This window comes from Rattus norvegicus, chromosome 15 (genome assembly GCF_021556685.1).
Source record: "Rattus norvegicus strain SHRSP/BbbUtx chromosome 15, alternate assembly SHRSP_T2T, whole genome shotgun sequence".
NCBI classification, from domain to species: Eukaryota; Metazoa; Chordata; class Mammalia; order Rodentia; family Muridae; genus Rattus; species Rattus norvegicus.
The window spans coordinates 4333315-4352905 of NC_141548.1; the positions used below are offsets into that span (position 1 = coordinate 4333315).

General features: G+C 44.1%; 1 protein-coding gene across 5 annotated transcripts in view; it reads left to right on the top strand.

Annotated features, from left to right (window-relative positions):
- Gng2 (G protein subunit gamma 2) overlaps positions 1–19591 on the top strand; it is a 100828-nt gene that overhangs the window by 9673 nt on the left and 71564 nt on the right. For 4 of the 5 annotated variants that reach the window (XM_087586637.1, XM_087586638.1, NM_031754.1 and 1 more), the window contains one exon: positions 5883–5923. The exons of the other annotated variant lie outside the window; for it this stretch is intronic. The gene's annotated coding sequence lies outside the window, so the exon portion shown is untranslated. The remainder of the gene's footprint in view (positions 1–5882; positions 5924–19591) is intronic. 5 annotated transcript variants of the gene reach the window in all.

The following is a 19591-nucleotide window of genomic DNA, read 5'->3' on the forward strand; positions in this document are numbered from 1 at the left end:
GTTACCCAAGATTACTGTGGAGTGAGAATCACTTGGGGAAGTTGCTGAAAACTTTCTATGCCTCTGTCTCCTTGTCTGATGGATGTAGAGTGTTCATCTGTCATATGCCTGCTATTCCATAGGTTTCATATTGCCACCAACCCGAAGGGTTGTAAGAATCGTATGTGAACATATTCCCTGGCCATTGGCAGGGAGGGTGGAGGGAGGGAAGCAATGGCAGCCGCACCCCAAAGCTTGGGTTTGAAAGTGAAGAGCTCTCTGTACTGACCTGTAATGACTGTGGAGTTGAAGTTACAGACAGGTTTTTCTGGGTATAGAAGGGCCATTATCCTGGTATACAGCCTTGTCTGCCCTAACTGGGAGTCCTTTGGTTTTCCCTTAAAAACCATCAGAGTGGCTATTGGGTTAATGCATGAAGCATGTACAGAATTCTGAAGATAGCGATTTTTTAAATGCCCATTTTGTAGCACTTCTGTCTATATAATGTTACTGAGCGGGGACGATAATTAGGTTTAGATCAGTAATTTGTGTTTCTTTTCTTTTTTTTTTTTTTTTTTTTTTGCTCTTTTGAAATAAGGCTTAGTTCCATTTCTCACAGAGGAAATTGGTATGCTAAAATGGTTAGCAGATCTTTCTTAAAGGGAGTCAGTAGCAGTATCAAAGTCAGACCTGTGGTGCTCAGCAGGCAAGGAGAGCTCTGTCTACAAGAACACCTTGTTTGAAGTGCAGTGTTCAAAGAGAAGGTAAAAGGCCAGGCCTGTGCTCTGTCTGGAACAGACCTCCCTAAACCCCATCGCCGTCTTCCAGCTACAGACAAGGATGCACAGTTTGTACAGGGCCTCAAATGATGTTTATTTAAAAAAAATTAAAATGATGTTTATTAGATAGAAAGAAGTCATTTTCATTTGCTTTAAGTGTCTGGGTTCTTTCATGTTTGAATTGTAAAAAATAAAATATTTAAACTTGGGGCATCCTGTAGCTGGTCTTTGCTAGTTTGTGGGTTCTTCTTGCTTCCGCCCTTCTCTACCCCTTTCCTTCCACCCTTTCAACCCCCTGGATAGGAGAGAAAAGGATAGAGAGGAAAGGGGAGAGATTCTGAATAAGTCAGGGGTTGGAAAGGGGATGGTGTTACTGTTACACCACGTCCTGCTGGTTAGGGGCATTGAGATTCCTGGGGCAAGTTTGATCTTTGTCATCAGGATATCTAATTTCTTCTTGTTGCTGTTTCTTCTTTACACACGACTATTTAACAAACTGTGACCAACAACCCCACCACACCTCTCAAAAGTCCCCAGAATTCCAAATGTCACACAATCACGAAAAACGTCTGCAGCTGGCAAAATCACACCCCTGCTAGAGCAGGAGGCGAATCATGGTCAGCTGCTGGGGACAGGTTGAAGCAGCCACACATCCCACATCTGGGATTAAAATGAAAACGTATTCTTATAATATTTCTGTGTTTTTTTTTAAAGAAATCCAAAATTGTCACCACGGCATCCATTTAAAAAAACGTTGATACTAAGATTTCTAATTATTCTTCTGCAACAGTTTGTGCTCCTGGATTTTAGTGATTTTGTTTGGTATTTCTTAATAAATATTTTATTTTGCCTAATTATTTCACTTGAGTCTCTAAAATTGCTTTATGGAATACTTAAATTATTTAGATGAGGAAGAGATTAATTACCTCCCATAGACAATTGTAAACTTGATGTATAAATAGATTAATCTTGGAACAGAGGGAACTGGCTCATTTTCTTTCTACTGTCTTTTTTCTTCTCCTTCTCCTTCTCCTTCTTCTTCTTTCTTCTTCTTCTTCCTTTCTTCTTCTCCTTCTTCTTCTCCTTCTCCTTCTCCTTCTCCTTCTCCTTCTCCTTCTTCTTCTTCTTCTTCTTCTTCTTCTTCTTCTTTTCTTCTTCTTCTTCTTCCTTTCCCTCCCCCGCTCTCTGTGTGTTTTCATTTCCAAGGAGAAAGTCCTATTGACTTTATGAATCCCTCCTCATAGTGACAAATATGCCAATAAAAGCTGAAAAATAGAAAAACCCAAAAACCTATAAATGGATTTTATAAACCAGCCAGAAACCTGTGTGCTGTGTGTCTGGGGCTTCTGGGGGAACAACCTGTGAGTCATTTTAACAAATACACTCATGATCTCATAGTGCCTGTGGTTTCCATGGTAATGAGGCCTGCCGAGCTGCCTTGCTTATGTTCCCGCAGAGGGAAGAAGGGGAAGAAAAGCTGAACCCTGAGCTTTGGCTTTAGGCTTCAGCCTGTCTACGGTGGGAGAGAGTTTAGGGTTCCCCTTGCAGATACTGGCACAGTCGTCCTGGAGGGGAGTGGAGAGACTCTGGGACTAATGCACTATTAGTGTTGGGGATTGCAGTTCACAGGGGAGAAAGGGACTGATTGGCACTCTCTGGGGGAAGGAAAGGACAAATGGTTTCTTTAGCTAATATATAATTACAGGTAAGTCTCTAAGGTCAACCTGATGAAATGATTTTGAGTGTCTGTGCACAGGGCTTTAATGATCTCCTAAAAGGCACCAGATACATCTGGAATATCATTATTGCAGGTTTAAATGATTCTCCCTCTGCTACTCAGAGGCTGGCTTCAAGTCTCTGATCCGATTCGTACATGGACCTGCTACCTTTTCGTCATTTACGGACTGGATTTGACTCCCTTATGTTGGGCAACCATCTTAGAATGCAGACCATTGGGTCTCCAAGGGACCACTGAAGTTAGAAGAGTTCTGCTAAGTCTGCCATTGCTCCTAAGGGTATCCAAATCAAAGCACACGCTTGTTTGATGGACATCCAAGATGTCCAGGGCCTCGGACATTAGTAGAATTTTCTAGAAGTCACTAGTTTCAGTTCCACTGAAGGGGAAGCAAAAGTCCAATCTAGAACTTTCCAAAATTCACCTTCACCAGGCTGGGGCCTCCTCTCACATGTGTGATCATTATATATTGGCTAAGACTTTTTATTCTTTAGACCAGGCCTCTTTAAGGCAGATTTTATTTGGAGTTTTATTAAAATTGAAATAAAGCGAAATCACTTGATTTTGTGCCCTCTACAACATTTTTGGTTCTAAACTACATTATCTATCTTGTTCTCAAAAGCAGAAATAATTATTATCCAAACATTGTTCTAGATTTGACCCTCTTAGCCTTAGTCAATAAATCTTGACCCGGGCCAGTAAGATGGCTTGAGTGGTAAAAGCATTTGCTGCTAAAAAATGTCAACCTGAATTGGACCACTACCTGAAAAGAGAACCGACTCTCACAAGCTGTCCTCTGACTTTCCCACAAGCACTGTGGTATACGTGTCCATATTCACATACGTACCCACAAGGAAGAACATGCAAGATAAATACATTTTAAAAACATAAACAATAGACCTTGACTTAATATTTTATTAATCATGAAAGTAATTCTTGGGGAGCGTTAAAAATTTGGAAATTGTAACATAAATTATGAGTAACGAGAGGAAGGATAGCTCTCATTTATTAAGTTCAAGTAATTTGTTATTTATTGGTCCAAGTAATTGATGTAGCAGGGGCCCAATTTTACAGTGGATGAAGGAAGTTAGAAAGTCTTTATTTGTTTTTAATACCACAGCCCAAAGATGAATGACCAAGGACTTTAGCTAAAGATCATTCGGGGACCCGGTTCTCCCGCCAGGTTTTCCTTCTTGTGATCTGAGGTGGTTTGTTACAAAGACCCAGCAGGAAGGGAGAGGGAGAGAGGTGGGCCCGCAGCTTACATGAACTACCTTCGCAGTTCTCCTATCCAACTCTGTGGTATGGCTGCACACCTAACAGCAAGGGAGGCTGGGAAAACGAGCTTCATGTACAGGCGTGTAGTCTTTCTCAAAGTACCCTAGTCTTGTGCCTGCAGGACAAAACAGAGGACATTAAATGATAAAGATAGTTTAACATAGCGCTAGGCTCCTATTTAATCAATGACTGACTGCAATGCTTTGCCACAAGACGTGTGAGAAATGGCCCTAGCAAGTGACGAAGAGGCAGGCAGCATACACAGTATGGATACTTTGGACAACGGGATGATTTGTATCCTGGGCAGGATCGAGGGGATCAGAGTGGCATAATTTAAAACTTATGAATTATTCATTCCTGGAATTTTCCATTTTCCATGTATTAACATTTTCAGACTGCAAAGTAACTAAGACCTAGAAGAACCAAATTTCAAATGGGATTGCGAGATGGGCAAAGTTCTACGTTAGGAAGCTAGCTGATATTCCACAGCAGATCACATTCTGCGTTTGTGTCTCTTGACTGTACCAGGTGCATTTTCCTCATTTAAATTTCTTGCATCCGGGCTGTGGATGAAGCTCCCTGATAGAGGGCTTGCCTTGAATGTGCAATAACCATCCTCCCCAACAAAAACAGGCTCACACTCGTTGTTGGTTCACTATGCAGGATTTCCTTTGCGTAGGAAGTTGTATTGTTGATAATTGGGCTATTTCTTACGCCTTGGTAATAATTTGCAGCTGTTGTTGGAGTCAAGGAGTAGAATCACTAAAATGACGATGGAGAACAACATCTAAGTCCCTTGATGAATAGTACCAAGCTGCTTCCCAGACCCTTGTGCCAACTTACGCTATCAGCAATGATGTGTGAGCCCGCACCCCAGAGTACCCTAGCTCAGGCTTATTTTCTAAGTCCCATTTAGTCATTATTATCCCCAGGGTTCGTTCTCTGAAAATAGGTTGTTTTTTTTGCCCTTGGCTTGTTTTCTTTTCCTCTGCTGTCATTAATCACAAGATAATGATTTTCTTTTTTTAATAACTTTGGCTCATTTAAAAACACGTGACCCCCTTCTAGCACTCTGAGAATACAGTTGATTGGGCTGAGATTAAAACACGCATGCCAGTCTCACCCGGCGTGAGATCTCTGGAGACACCGGTGTTCATTTAGTCCTACGACCCGATGTGAAGTTGCCTTCCACCCTCCGTCACGGTTCTGTTGGTGCGAGATACCTTTTTGTTCTGAGTCCAAAAGGAAGTAGGAATGGGAAGGTGCTCTCCAAGGCGTTGGTGTGGGTTCTCTCAAGTTCTCCAAGAGAGAGGAAGCTCCTTCTGGTGGGAAGCACAATTAGGCTGACTCAGTTTGAGGTCACAGGGGCCTTAGTAGCAAAGAGTGCAGGTGCCTGTGGACCTCAGAACAACCTGTGAAAGACTACAGGTTGAAGAGACCATTACAACCACAGCAACTAGGGCAAGGGGAAGTACAGTCTTTGCTTGGCCTTGGTGGGAACCAATTAGCTTAGACCAGAAGGAGAGTTAAGGTACTTAGCTTCTGCCACCAAGTACAGGGTATTGGGTACTCCCAGGGAACTTAGCTTCAGCCACCAAGCACAAGATACTAAGTAAGTACTCCCAGGGTACTTAGCTTCTGCCACCAAGTACAAGGTACTAAGTAAGTACTCCCAGGGTACTTAGCTTCTGCCACCAAGTACAAGGTACTAAGTACTCCCAGGGTACTTAGTTTCTACCACCAAGAGTTCTGCTTTGCTGGGGCGGTCCTTGGTCCTTTGTGTTCTCTGGGTGTGTGCTTGCTGCTGTTTGTATGTGTGTGAATTTCACAAAGCAGAAGATTCTTATTTGTATAGGAATGTACTCTGTATATTTCTCAAAAAGAGAAAGCTCACAAAATGTAGGTTCTGACGTGTACCACCATTACCACTAGCCCCGGCCACAGAAGCATTCGTTCGCTCACTTAGCTCTTACAGCTTTTGCTATTTCTTACTTTCTTTTTCTTTTTTTTGGAGCTGGGGACTTGCTAGGCAAGTGCTCTACCACTGAGCTAAATCCCCAACCCTATTTCTTACTTTTTTAAAAGTATGTTTTCTTCTTCCTTTCAAACAGTCTGATCTGCCAGGGAGCCTCCGGCCTTGAACACTGACCAGGTAAGAATTCTAAAATCTTTCCTTTTAGGATCGTCATGAACCTAAGTAGGACTCCAGAAGGGTCCACGAAAGTCGCAGTGGTCTTATAGACTAGAGTGTTTAGGTTTGGTGTTCTTACAGAAAACAGCTACCTATAGTTTTTAACAACATTGGTCTGGCTCTGGGTTTAAAGAAAACATGGATCTTTTTAGTGATAGTTAAAATTGGATTTTCGCCCACTTTTACCCTTATCTTCTTAAAAAAACAAAACAAAACAAAAAAAACTGAGTCGAAAAGAAAAATATGAGCTGGAGAACATTTGAAGTTGTTACCTTAATAATGGTTGTCCCTGTGGTGCCAAAAGTGATTAAGGGATTTCAGACATTACGATAACCTGTGCAAGACAGAGCCGCAGAGCAATTAGTTTTGAGAAGTAAGCCTTGATCTTAATGGATTGGTTATAGAGGTGCAAGACTTTTCCCTTAGCAGTAAGCAGAACAAAGGGTCAGCTTAGGACCGGTGGGTTTCTTCTGGAAGATACTTAATTAACTTTGGAGATGAGTTAAAGCCCGTCAGAACTGGCTGCAGACTTGAGAGGCCCAACTACCCCAGATGTGGAGTTCCCATTAGACACTGACTTGGGATTTTTCACTCTACATTAAAGTCCAACCTCATTATGAAAAATTTTAAGTATATGTCAAAGATATAATGGTCACAAGAAGTCCCCAGGTCCTTATCATCCAGTGTCAGTTACCATCAACTCACAGCTCAGGTATGCTTTTTCACTCTCAGCCTTCTCGCCCTTCTCCGTTGGGCTGAACGACATGGCCACTGGAAGTCAATGGCTGGACTTTCCATTACTTATTTATGTTCCCATCTAATGGTGATAGCAAATGCCCATTAGAACAGAAAGCCTCATAGCCTGGCTTAATCGGTTTCTAGAATTTGTCATCCATTTGTTTCTTCACACCACAAATGCATACTTAGCAGTTAGCAGGCCCAAGACCCTCCTTTGGATAAGAGGGTCGTTTTTCTTTTCAACTCACAACAATGAGGTCCTTTAAGATCGTCAAATGAAGTTATCTATCAGAGACACATTGACAGAATGAAAAAATGGCATTCACCATACAGCCTTAACAGTCAAAGGTAAGCATTTGACGCATACCACAGTTTTAGAGACTCGGTGGGAGCTTTCTTTCTTAACCTATTAATATGGTGGAATTGTAAAGACCACACACAAAACAAAACTCCCAACTCTTCTGTTTGATTGTGAATGTTCTTCCAGTGATCTGACCCCTTTCAAGAAAAGCTCAGGGAGAGAGAGAGAGAGAGAGAGAGAGAGAGAGAGAGAGAGAGAGAGCAGGTGTGGGTTCCAACTTAACAATTTTGCCTCCAACCCGTAGCCAGTGTGCCTGGCGTTTGTTATATATTTAATAGAAGTGTTGAATTGAATGAACAAAGGAATGAATGCCAGACACATGAGCCTGAGGATGAAACGACATGGGCCACAGTGCTGCCAGTTGCATGGGGAAGTAATAGAGGCCCCACGGGTGAGCTGTGAGCAAAGAGTCACCAACAGGTGGAGGAGGGCGCTGGCCTGGTGGCCCTGTGGAGAACAGCTTTGAGTGGTGTTGAGATGTCTTTGGACTGAAAGGGAGAGAAAATTCAGCTCAGGTATAAGGAATCACATATCGAAATACGCACAGACCCAAAAAGGAATGGTGCAGTCTGAAAACCTTCAGAGACTTGGAGTAGCCAGAGAGTAGCTGACTGAAGAGGTGGGACTTCAGTAGCAGGCCAGCCAAGCATGGCTGAAGAGAATATACAACGAGAACTTTTCCTGGAAAAGATGATTCTACAGGCAGAAGGGAGAATGGAAGGCAGGCCACTGGGAAGACTTGGGTCTAGGAATAAGGGGACAGAACTGATGACTAAGTGAGGAGAGAAGAGACATCTAGAATAACTTGAAAACCTCTCTGTGGGATGAGGAGCTGGGGAGCAGTCAGCAAGCTTCAGATGCAAGAAGAGAGACTAGAATTCTGATTTCAGGATGTGTTCCTCCATGCAGGTCTGCCTATAGCAGGCGGAGTTGGGGTTGACCATCAGGACTTACAGAAAAACATGGAGACATATAGCTACAGAGAGACCACCCAGACCAGACCAGTTGAATCAGAAGACTTAGGGGAGAGGCCTGGATATCTGTGGCTTCTCAGCGTTCTAAAGTGCAGTAGGGTTGAGGATTTCTAGTTGAGAACTTATTTGAAGAGGGGTGGTGTGTGTGTGTGTGTGTGTGTGTGTGTATGTGTGTGTGTGTGTGTGTGTGTGTGTGTGTGTGTGTGTGTGTGTGTGTGTTTAAGACCATGTGGAATGTCTGCTACCCTGTAATCATTAGATGTAAGAACCTCTCTTGGGGGATTGGGGATTTAGCTCAGTGGTAGAGCGCTTGCCTAGCAAGCGCAAGGTAGAGCAAGGCCCTGGATTCGGTCCCCAGCTCCGAAAGAAAGAAAAGAAAAGAAAAAAGAACCTCTTTTGGGGAGCACCAGGCCATCCCAATATTCCTTCAGATGTTACTAATAGCTAAGAATGTTTTATACATCTCTGATATTCTTGTTACATTGTGTGGGTTTCGTGCTCAAACACAGAAAACATTTCAAATCAGTTCGAGCATGGTTGTTCAGTGGAGGTCGTCACATGTTCGCTTCATCATTCTCTCGGTACTTGGAGCTCGTCAAGGGCAGTGGCATCCTCTAGTCCTTGCGGCCCCTGGAACACTTTAGGGACACACTGAGAACTACTGCGCTTTTGCACACAACTGTAAAGGAGTTAGTTGGCCTTCTCTGCTCTCCCTGAAAAGTATTTTTCAGTTGAACAAAATTATCGGTCTCAGTGCAACTCAGTGTTCCCTTAACCTCAATCATCCGTGGGTTAGTAAGACAAAGAAAGACACTAAACAGTGTAGACATGTAAAAGGTGGTGCTGTTTTCTACTCTCACGGGGACTTTGAGTAGATTTGGTGTAGTACTAAGTCTTTTCTTTTAAAGTCTAAACAGAGAAGCAAATTAGACCCTAGGTAAGAAATGGTCAAATTAGGCTTTGAAACAAAATCTTGCTAAGGCACCAGGCCAACAGGCCAACGGTCCAACGGTGCTAAGAGATTACTAGTTTTCTGGTGCTGTGGTAACAAACTACTGTAAGTTGAATAGATTAAAAACATGCAAATGAGGGTTGGGGATTTAGCTCAGTGGTAGAGCGCTTGCCTAGCAAGTGCAAGGCCCTGGGTTCGGTCCCCAGCTCCGAAAAAAAGAAAAAAAAAAAACATGAAACATGCAAATGCATACTCTAGTGCCGTGGGATAGGATCTGTAGGGATCTCACTTGGGCTAAGAGCCATGTACTAAGAGGTCCAAGGGGGAAAAAATCCATCTCCTTTTTAGCATTTACCTCAATTTTCAAAGCCTGTGACACTGCGTATCTGTGTGACTATGCACTGCGGGCACATCACCGTTTGACTCCTGGCCATAAAAAATCCGTTTGGTTTGGGCACATCTAGGTGAACGGGGCTAATCTCGTCAGAAGGTCCTTGATTTAACCACACCTTCAGAGTCCCTTTATTCAGGCCAAGTTGCACGTTCCCAGGCTCCAGGGGATGGAGACTTGGACATATTTGGAGGCTGTTTTTCTGCCTACCACCGAGGAAACAGACAATTGTTGAGAACAGTAGAAACACTTCAGATAGTAGAGTTGGGGTCACGTCACACATCATTATACCGGCACTGGAGACCTTCGCTTTCCTTAGAGATTGGCAGTGAAGCAGACAGGTCGAGATCCAGTGCCTCCCTGCTCTTGGCTAGACTTTGCGGTCCTGTAGGCGTGGCCCGGAAAGGTTGCCGCTTTTGCTGTTTCTCCAGCCCAAATGCTTGTCTGCTGCTCCTCGGTTCCCAGGACTTTGAATAGCATCGAAGAGTGCGAGAGTTTTATCGTAGGCGGGGATGTCTGCCTGCCACATCACACATTATTTGACCCTGAGATGTGGAGACTGGGAGGGGAGTGACATACTATTCGGCATCTCTAGGTAGTGTGGCTATTAGCCGGTTTCTGGGCGTGTCTCAGTTGCCTTTACATGTGATCCCTGAAAGTAAGAAACCATTTCTTGGCCTATGGATAAAATGGATATTGTTTTTTTTTTTTTGTTTGGTTGTTTGAACTTGTGAACTTGAAGGTTTGGGTGGATAATTTAGGTTTTTCAGCTGTTTTTGTAGCAAGTCTCCCTTCTGTCAGTGTTATATATGCCAACCCTCAGGTCTGAACCCCGTCTAGGACTATATTGGTAGAGCATCAAAATGTCCTGATTTTCCCAAAAGTGGTGGAGTTGGTGGAATACAGTTTTTCTTTTCCCCCAGGACACAGGATTTTCCAAACTAAAACGTGGAGAATCCTAAGCATAGTGGGCCACCTTGAAAGGTGGAAGAAAATGGCTCCAGCAGGCCCCCACCCCCACCTCCCAGGGTTTGAATTGAAAATGGAAGAGAGTGGAACTTCTTTGGAAAACCCGGCATTGATTGTTCTCTGCATGCATGGGCTCTGTATCAGCAGATTCAACCAATCATGAATAGGAAGACATTGTTTTAAAACCCTGCTTCTGATGGTAAGGAATGTATGTCAGTAGGTAGAGTGCTTGCTTGAAATGCGTGAAGCCCTGGGTTTGATTCTCAGCACTGTGTAAAGCACAGCCTATAATAGATAGAAGCACTTGAGAGGTGGAGACAGGGGGATTAGAAATTCAAGATCATCCCCAACAACACAGGGTGTACAAGGTCAACCTAGGCCATGTGAGATCCTGTTTCAAAAGCAAGTAACAAGCAAACAATAAAAACCACACCCAGTCCTGTAGTGTGAATCTGCATGGTGTTTTTTCCTGGTTCCATAACCTATGCAGCCTAACAACGTTTTCATAGCATTTACAATGAGTTAGGCATTACAAGTAATTTAGAGAGAAAATGTATAAGAGGTTATATGTAAATATTATGCCATTTGACATAAGGGAGTTGAGCAGCTACAGATTGTGGTATTCTTGGGGGGTCTTGGAAACAGTCCTTCATAGACGATGCACAAATCAGGATAGCTTGAGACACACAGACTTGACACAGTAACAACAAACGCCCAGGATGCAGAAGAATCAGCAATGTTTGTGAAATCACAAGGTCGTTTAAAAGTGGTTGCTTGCCGGGATAGTTCCCCAGTGGCTGTTGCCGCTTCCTGCGTGCTGGCTCTGATAATGGAAGCTTTAAGAACTGTGCTACTGAGGTAGCCATGGGACCTCCCTGAATCTTCTTCAGTATGTCAGCATGTGTAGAGGTTATAATACCCAAGTCTGCCACAGAGTTCTCTTAGCTTTAATCCTGCCTTTTGTATAATAAAACTGATGAACAGCATGGAGTGTTTATGAAGAAATAGGGCTTTGGAAGAGCAGGCAATGACTTGGATGTTGTTGTATCTGCTAACGACACCTGCTCAGCCATCCGTAGCAAAATCTAATAGCGGGAGATGCTCTCATCCCAGGGTGGCACCCCTTGCTCTTCTGTGGGTTTTATTTGGAGCTTTGATCTCTCTAAACTATTAGGACCAAACAAAGAGGATTGCAGCTGTACTGGAGAGAGCCGTATGTTGGCTTCCTCAGGTAGGAATTGGACTTTTAAGAGTTGGCAGGGTTCTGAGTTGCTGTTGTTGAATTCCAATTGATAGTTTAAAATGTGTTCCGTCGTTTTCTATCTTCCAAATCATGCTGCTTGAGAGATCCAAGGAATTCTCTTCCTCTCATTCTCACAGAAGACTTGATGTCAGCCATCATCAAGGGAACTGTGTTTTTGAACAGGGATGCTGGTCAGCTTTGTGGATTTATTTGTTTCATTATTCATTGTGTAAGGGTGGGAGGGTAAGTGCATGGTATGTTTGCGTGTGTGCACATGAGCCATGGCGTATGCACATGTGTACTGCCATGCCCGTGTGTGAGTAAGAGGGCAATTAGCAGGAACTGGCTCTGTCTTCCTACCTGGGTTTTAGGGATTGAATGCAGGTCATCGGGCTTTGCTGCAAGCCCCGTGACATGGTGAGCCATATACCTGTCCCTAGACTTATGAACTGCTTTGACTTCCTCCTCAACCATATTGCGAATTTCTTCTTTCTAAGGCTTCTGATCCCCACTCTGTCTGCCTGTCTGTCTATCTACCTCTCTGTCTACCACATCTGCCTGTCTACCTATGATCTATCTATCTATCTATCTATCTATCTATCTATCTATCTATCTATCTATCTATCTATCTATCATCTATCTAAATCCATCCATCCATCCATCCATCCATCCATCCATCCATCCATCCATCCATGTTTTGAGGCACAGTTTCATTGTGTAGTCTCCCAAATGCTGGGGTTTTGGGTGCACACACCACAATCGGTCACTCTGTGGTCTAGGAACAAAAAAAAAAAAAACAAAACTGAAACAATGAACTGCCAAAACAATATTCAAACCTTCAATTCAACGTCTGCTGGTATTTTCGTAAATACACAAGTTCTATACGAAACTATACAACAGGGCTGGAGAGATGGCTCGGTGGTTTAGAGCACTGACTGCTCTTCCAGAGGTCCTGAGTTCAATTCCCAGCAACCACATGGTGGCTCACAGCCATCTGCAATGAGATCCGATGCCCTCTTCTGGTGTGTGTGAAGACAGTTACATTGTACATAAAAGAAAGAAACTATACAATAAGTTAAACCAAGGTTCTCTTATTCTTTTCAGAGAGAGAGAGAGAGAGGGAGAGAGAGAGAGAGAGAGAACATGTAAATAAGGGATCCAAAAGACTTCTGGCGGGACATGGAGCTGACATTTGTGTAATTACTAAATGCTGTCCAATTGTTCACTTCAATGGAAGATAAAGCATTAAACCTTGATTTTTAAAAACTGACTAAAGTTCTGGAAGGGGGAAAAGGTTGCTTCCTCCTGCCTTCAAACTCTGGGAAAGTCTGCACCCGTTGTAATGCACTCTCGTTACTGGAGGAGACATTAGCTTCAGAGCCATGGTGGCACCAAACGTGGAGCTGATGAGGGGGCAAGTGGAACATCTTGTCATTAGACACTAACTGGACATTGTTAAAGTGTGTCAGCTTTGTCACTAGGGTATTGACTGGTCTATCCTGGGCAAAGCTTGTCACGACAGGGCACAGTTTTAAAGTTTAGCCATTTAAAGTGACTTGGGTTCCTTCCACTGGTGCTGGGATAGAGCTCTCTTCAGCAGGGTTGGAAACTCTCACTCTCCAGGAGTACAGACTGTAATTGGAAAAATGGAGGAAGTCCAGATGTGACAATGTTAATGAAATGTGAGCAAGATAGCATATTTCATATATAGAAATACCTTTTATTAAACTCTCTCCTTAGACACCCCAAGGACCATTAATTGATGGGGACTTCTTTCAAGGGATCAAGAGCGAATTGGGCTTAATTACGAAATCTTGGGGCTTGAAATTTCTGCCAGATTTAGAGGTAACCAATTTAACCTTTCTACAGAGACGTAACTAGGCAACCGATATAGCATTTGGTCTCTGCCTAGCATTCAAAGCGTGTAGCCATTGCATCATATTTTTTTAAAAGAAATACTATTTAAATCTCTTCTTTAGCTTTGGCATATGCTGCCATATAACCTTTATTTTCTTTGAAAATACCACACACATCCCCAGGCTGGAATGTGGTGTGGTTCCTAGAAGGCCAGCATCCTGTTAATAAGGCAGCGTGCGCACAGGAGGAGAAATGGTACAGTTAACAGTGGGCACATACTCTGTGCTTTATCGTTGAAGTTAAGATGGTAGGCGCTACTTTAATAAAGAAGCTGTAAAATGTTTTTTAAAATTCTATTGATCCTTGATAATTTCACACAATGCATCTTGATCACAACCAACCCCCCCATTCCTCCCCTTAACTCCCTCCTGATCTACCCTACCTACCTTGCCCCTCAGCCTTTATGTCTTCTTCTTCTTTTTCTTCCTCTTCTTCTTCTTCCTCCTCCTCCTCCTCCTCCTCCTCCTCCTCCTCCTCTTCTTCTTCTTCTTCTTCTTCTTCTTCTTCTTCTTCTTCTTCTTCTTCTTCTTCTTCTTCTTCTTCTTCTCTTCTCCTTCTCCTTCTCCTTCTCTTCTCCTTCCCCTTCCCCTTCTCCTTCTCCTTCTCCTTCTCCTTCTCCTTTTCTCCTTCTCTCCTTCTCCTTCTCCTCCTCCTCCTCCTCCTCCTCCTCCTCCTCCTCCTCCTCCTCCTCCTTCTTCTTCTTCTTCTTCTTCTTCTTCACCTAACCTAGTCCAGTTCATGGTGTCAAATAGTCCTTGGTGTCAACCCATTCACTGGAGCCACACCCTAAAGAAAGCTGATCTTCTCCCGGAAGCAATCCAGCTCAGTTAGGGACAGAATCTCAGTCCTTCCCCTTCCATGACTGGCTTGGTCTTCGAAGGTCTAACACAGGCAATCATGGCTGCTATGACTTCATGAGTACAGTTACCTCGGCATGCCGAGGAGACAGTTTTGCTTCAGTCCTGTCCTACTTCCGGCTCTTAGAATCCTTCTGCCTCCTCTCCCTCTTTGGTCTCTGAGCATTGGATCGCACCCACGGGCAACTGCCCCATCGGTTGTCCATTATGGCAGTCACAAGGTTCACAGCTTGTACGACTATTGATGAGTCCATCCCCCAAGCAGCCTTCAGAGCACCTCCCAGAACTGTGAAAGTCAGCCATTAGGGAGAAACATCCTGGTCAGTACCAACTTGATTTCTCCATGCCCTGTGACCAATGTGGGTGATGTCTTCAACAATAGGGAGTAGGTTTCACTTTTCAGGAGGGGATGTGTAAAAGTTTAGACATCTATCTTCAGTAGGTGGAAACGAGCATTTTTTTTTCCAGCATGATTAATGAAAACTGGGTTTTACTCTAACGAACTTGGTTTTACTCTACTATATATGTGGTAACTAGAAACGCCAAGTTTGATCAGTAAGCAAGCAAGACTTTATTGGAAGCATTTGATATCTCAAATACCCTCTAGGTAGGTGCTGTGTTCCTTTTGGGTTATAATCATGATTTAAAATTCCAATTAACTTTTTATTATTAAAAATTAAAGTATTAGAGATGGAAGTCGATGAAAAGTGACGGAGTCTTCCTCCATCAGTTTCCGGCTTCATTGCCCAGAGGCAACCGAAGTGAACAGTTTCTGGTATGTGTTCGAGACTTTTCCTGTCCTAGTTACTCTGTAGAGAGGGGGTGGGTGTGCGGAGTAGTACATGACCATCTGTCCCCCCAGCTCCTCTTCTAAGCTCAGCTTTAAAAATGTGAAGTGCTGTTCAATATCTATTTTTCAAATGTGCCTTTCAAATATTGCCAGGGCTGATGGAGAGGGCCAAGGACATGGAGGGCAGCAGAAGTGTCAGCGTGCATAGCAACCAAGGAACAGTCTTTACTGTCCTTTTCTGTAATCTTCGTATCACCCGGAGTACACGGTGTCCCTGTATCCCTTGGGTGACCTGTGACGGAGCGACTGTTTACAGAAGAGAAAGCTATGGTTCCCAGAGTTACATAGTTTGCTCATGGTCTTGAGGTCGCATAGCTGATCAGGATCAGGACAGAAACCGAGTTTCATCCTGTCTTGGTCAGTGCTCTACTGCTGCAAAGAGACACCAGGGCCAAGGTAACTCTTACAAAGGAAAACTTTGGATTGAGGCCGGCTTACACGTCCAAGGTTTAGTCCATTATAGTCATGTGGGGAAGCGTGGTGGCGTGCTGGCAGGTGTGGCGTTGGAGACGGAGCAGAGAGTTCTACACCTGGATCCGCAAGAAGGAAGAGAGAGAGCCTCCGAGCCTGGCTCAAGCTTTTGAAATTTCATAGCCCACCCCCCCCCAGTGACAGACTCCCCCCAGCAGGCCCACACCTTCTAATGATACTCACTAAGCTTTCGAATATACGGTCCTGTGGGCGCCGTTCCTATTTGCAGCATCACCAGCCTTAAACCAGAACACAGTGATGACCGGGAGGACGAGGTTAGCAACACTGCACTGGATCCTGGAGCGACTGGCTGGAAGGGACAGTGGATTCTCAAGGCCTGTTTACACAGTCATTCTGATTCTGCCACCAAGTTACTTAAGGCAATGCAAACTGGGGGAGCCAGCTCTCTTCTTTCATTTTTTTCCCACTTCTGTCCCCATTTTATTTCCTTAGTGAATTCTGGGTGTGAGACCTTAAGCCAAATGGATAAAAGCATACTTCTCCATCCTTGGACCACAACAGTCGGTTCAGAGACTTGGCATGAACAGCAGGGGCCAGAGAGTTCTTCTCTGGGTCATCCAAAAGTCAAGTGGGTTGGGGGGAGGCCCCATCTTTTCAGGTGCTGAGGTAGTAGGAATTGTGCCTGGCTGTTTCAGTCTATTCAGAAGATGAAGTCTGGTGCACAGAGGGTCAGGGGGAGTGTCAGGAGCAAGGGGGAGGAGGGAAAAGAGGAGGAGAGAAAATGGAAACAGTTGAAGACTAGAGAGACCATGCAGGGAACAGAATGAGCTCCAGCATGCCTAGTAGCAACCAGGTTCCAAGAATCCAGTCAGTGCGAGCCAACACGTTTCCACTTTTTGTCTAATCTAATTTAAGTTGTTACTAGAGGAGTCCTGACCGACACCTCTGGGCTTCAGTTTTCTCACCCATGAGCTGGTGTTATAATTGCCCTGACTGTATCTGAGCCATTGTAAGCAACAGTTGAGGTAAGGGACAGGAAAGCGCTTTGTAAATTGTAAAATGTGACACGAATGCAGGATGGCACTATTCCTTGATGTTACGCTGAACTAGGCAGAGTTGAAAAAAAAAAAAAAACGAAATTACCACTCATTTGGAAAATAAGAAACGAGAGCTTGTGAGCCATCTGGTCTTAAGGAAGCTGCCAGAGTTTCCTAGTGTTTCTTCTCAGACCTGCTTTCACAGTCCTTCAAGTTCTCTCGGTGCCCACAGTGAATGCCAAGGATAGACCTGGGTTAGTTTAGGATAGACCTGAATTCGTCCAATGTTTGTCTCCATTCTCCCTCCTTCCTTTATTGCCTGCACCACATACACACACCGTTGAATTACTACTTCAGCGTTTTATTTAGCTTGCCATCCGTAGAGCTTTACCAAGTCATACCAAATAACAGTTTGGCCTTATCAAAGAAAAATCATGGCAGAAAATAAAGCATAAAGCACCTATTCTCACTATATCTCTTTTAGAATGACATTGCATAGGTGATTCTGGTTGTTTTGGGATTTAGGTGGGCTCAGAATTCACCTTCTTCAAAGCTGGAAGCTCAGAGTGTTGAGATTATAATGTATTCATGATGTAAAGAGTCATATTTCAGTCTTATAGTAATTTTCACTATGTATGATAATGCATTCCAATGAAAGAAAACAGATGGGGCCTCCACAGAAACCTTAGCTTTGCTGTTTCAGAAGCGTTCATCGTATCGAACATACACTTTTTTATGTTTGATAATTAGAACCTCCCCCAAAGTCATTTAAGGTCTCAGTGTGATATGAGGCTGTTCACAAAACGGTCGGAGCCAGTGTGGAATCGATTTATAAATGTGAAGGAAACGACCCATCAGTCTCATCGGGCTTCACAGTTGTCACATTTGACAATCCAGGAAACAAAATCTCCTTCACTGGAGTCCCAAGTTCATGAGCATGTGTCACCTGACAGCCACCAATGTCTGTGGGCATGAGGTTGTCACTCTATGCCGGAGGACTCCCCACACATCCCCGCCTTCACCTATGTGCCTGGCATTGACACAACAAACATCAATACATTGATGCAAGCTGTGGACTTAGAAGAAGTTCATATTGTGAATAGGATTCTAGGACCCCGAGCTGCAGGAAATGCCGGCTGTTTTGGAAACAGTTGGCACCTTCACACTGGTGCATTTCAGCAGAGCTTAAGGCAGGGAGTGATGGTTAAGGATGTGGGCAGGGTCTAGGAAACAAGGAGAAGGAAAGTGTGGCTGCTCTCATTGCCTTTCGGCCTGAAACAATGACAGAAGTGAGGAGAGGACCTTTGGAGTGGGCTTGAGGCCACCAGGAAAGGCCATATTACGATCCTGTAGACAGAAGTCCCAGGAAACAGCCTGGGTTGATGCTCGTGCTCTCCACTGGCCAAGGCCCACGGGCAGGCAGAGACATGCTGTCTGCCCTGGAGTCCAGGCAGTTCAGTGTGCCGGGGCACAGAGCCGGGAGAACGGCTAATGGAAGATAATTCAGCCTGGTCTATCTAGGAAAGTCTTGCATGAGACAAATGGCTGCCCTTCCCTCCGATGTAACCCAAGAAAATACTGCTTCAGTATTTTCATGTTTGCCTGCATTTTACTTAATCAGACTGGAGCCCATGTTCCAGTGGCCCCAAATACAGCAGTAGCATTTGAACAGAGCTCAGTCGTGGGGCACGCGATGGCCTGGAGGCGATTACGAGATCTCAAGACCATTCTTCTTGTCTTATTCAGAGCTAGGATGGCAACTTCAGCAAACAGTTTGAGTTCATGGTGTCAAGTAGCCGGGCGCCACTGACAAACGTGTCTAGCCCACAGTCAGGGTCTCCCACAGTGAAAGGAATGGCTGTCATTCGAAAGAAGTGCCCAGTCCAGCCAGAGGGCTAAAGGGCAAAGTTTTGCTTGCTTCTATTTTTTTTAAATCAGTTCAATTATTTTCCTTCCTTTGCCTAAGAAGCCAGGATTCCTTACTTTGATCAGCCTAGGTGAACTACGTTGAACCACTAAGAATGAGCAAACTGGCTGATCTGGGTACACGTTCATAATTAGCAAAGGCAGGGAAATGGCAGTCAAAAGGAAACATGTGTCTTTCTGCCCTGTGCTCTAAACCTCTTCTGTGGACCAGAAAAACTCCCTGGGAAATGCAGATGGGCGAACTTGAGAGTGTGAGGAACAATGAAGGATGCTGGGTATGAAGTAGGACATCTCAGCACGATACCCGTTAGCCTTGGCGAGCCGCTCAACTCTCTCTCCCTCAGGTCTTCGTACCATGAGAAGAGTCTGACTGGCTTCAGCATTAACTGACATCATGTGTACCAAGCGAAGACATTGCTTTCCGTCCAGTAATACTAGAGATGTGTATCCATATTTAAATACCCGGGTCCAAGAATAACTGATCACTGAGACGACGCAGTTAATGTCTGGGCTCTGATGGGTGGATCAGGGAGCAGCAGCAGGTCCCTGTAATCCCAGAACACGGGGGGATGGAAGGCAGAGAACTACAGATGAGAAGTAAGCAAGAGCCTGTCTCCAAAACAAAGCTAAACCAAGGAAACGTACAATTAGATTTACTTTATAAAATCATTTATAAAAATCATTAGTTCTTTTGTTGATATATAACTGATACCCAATAAACGATGTGTTTAAAGAATGTGATTTCACGAATCTAAGCCGTATGAAGCCACAGCCATAACCAAGGAAATGATGACGTCCACTCATGAGCTGCTTTATCACAGTGATCAGCCAGATCCCCTCCCCATCCCAGCATAATCACATCCAGAGGCAGCCGTGCTGTCTACATTACCTGCTTCTTCCTTTAAGACAAACAGTATTTACTACAGTTGAGGTTTTCCCCCAAATCCCATGTTATTACAGCTGACAGCCCCATTATCATCCT